This window comes from Anopheles nili, unplaced genomic scaffold, assembly GCF_943737925.1.
Source record: "Anopheles nili unplaced genomic scaffold, idAnoNiliSN_F5_01 U_low_cov_4, whole genome shotgun sequence".
Taxonomy (NCBI): Eukaryota; Metazoa; Arthropoda; class Insecta; order Diptera; family Culicidae; genus Anopheles; species Anopheles nili.
The window spans coordinates 173,283-174,850 of NW_026525542.1; the positions used below are offsets into that span (position 1 = coordinate 173,283).

Consider the following 1,568-nt stretch of genomic DNA (forward strand, 5'->3'; position numbering starts at 1 on the left):
TACGCTGTAGTGGTGTAGTAGCAAAAACTGATTGTGTCACTGGCCACGCTGGCTTCGGCTTCGGCGCCTTCACAAAACGAGTAACGTTTTAGCAAAAAAGGGCCCCTTTTTTTTTTTCACTGAAGGACAAACGGTGGGCGAAACAAAGAAGAAAAAAAAAAGCCGCCAGCACCCAAGCGAGTAGAACCCGTCAGCATCAAAGGACAACAGCGAGCTGCAGTAGCCAGTGTTGCCCGCCGGGCCCGGCAAACCCAGCGGGTGCTTAGTGCGCGAGATGGCCCCTGTTCGGGCAGAAGGACTCGGGCAAGAAGGTGCGCAACGTGACGTGAAGGATGGCTGCGACAAGCTGCCAAGGAAACCGCCCAACAGTACGCGGTCAAGATCATTGACAAAAAAGGGGCGCACAAGGGCAAGGAGGACTCGCTCTCCGGGAGAACGAGATCCGGGTGTTGAAGCGATGGTAAGCGCGATGTGCACACGACCGGATCCGCCACTGGGAGGGACAACCCCGGTTTGCGCATCCCAACATCGTCCAGCTGCTGGAGACGTTCGAGGTGCACCGGGACCTGAAACCGGAGAACCTGCTGTACTACAGCCCGGCGGAAGACAGCAAGATCATGATCAGTGACTTTGGTCTCTCGAAGATGGAGGATTTCGGGGTGCAAAGGCGGTGGACGTGTGGAGCATAGGCGTCATCTCGTACATCCTGCTGTGTTCGCCCAGAACCGTGAACGGTGAGTTCGTGTTCGACTCACCGTACTGGGACGAGATCAGCGACTCGTGCGAAGGACTTCATCCGTTCATCTGATGTGCGTGAACGTGGAGAGGCGGTTCACGTGTTCCCTGGATCTCGGGCAACGCGGCCAGCAGCAAGCACATCCACGGTACCGTGTCCGAGCAGCTGAAGAAGAACTTTGCCAAATCGCGCTGGAAAGCAGACGCTCTGCGTCACGAATAAGCAATGCACCGGCGGACACTACTACGGCGGCCTCTAGCAGTAAGTAATTGGCCGAAAGCGGCCAGCCAGCCAGTCGGGTGCCCTATAGCCGTAGGTTAGAAGCGGATGAATTTGACCGAATTGTACGGAAGGTCGCCGGCCGCGCGTCCTAGCGGTCTCGTTTGTTCGCTTTACTCGTGATCGTGGTCCTTCGAAAACTTGCGCCCAAAGTTGTTCGGTTAATTGTTCACGTGACGTGCAGGAAGCTCTTTGTTTTGTTTGTTTATTTGCTTCTCTTCTCTTTCTCTTCGGTTCTCTCTCTCATCAGTTGGAATCGGGAAGTTGGAGTCCACCAGTTGAAATGAGTGGTCAACTTCTACATTGTTTGAAAAACGTCATTTTTGTCATTGTAGAGCCCAAAGTTTCCACTGGTAAATTGTTTATTCCCGTAATAGCACATTTTTCCTCTGCATTTACCGGTGGGGGTAGATTAATCTGATTAATTTTGAAAATTGATAGCTCTGCTCCGGAGTCTACTAGCAAAGTACGCTCTGAGCTTGAAAATCCAAGGTTAATTATTATAAAATTTGAACAATTCGTATTCACACTATAACATGCCTTACTTATCTTC

The 1,568-nt window shown here is 51.8% G+C and overlaps 1 pseudogene; it reads left to right on the forward strand.

Moving 5' to 3' along the window:
- The first annotated feature begins 266 nt into the window (after window positions 1-266).
- Window positions 267-958, forward strand: LOC128730081 (calcium/calmodulin-dependent protein kinase type 1-like; annotated as a pseudogene).
- Window positions 959-1,568: the final 610 nt, after the last annotated feature.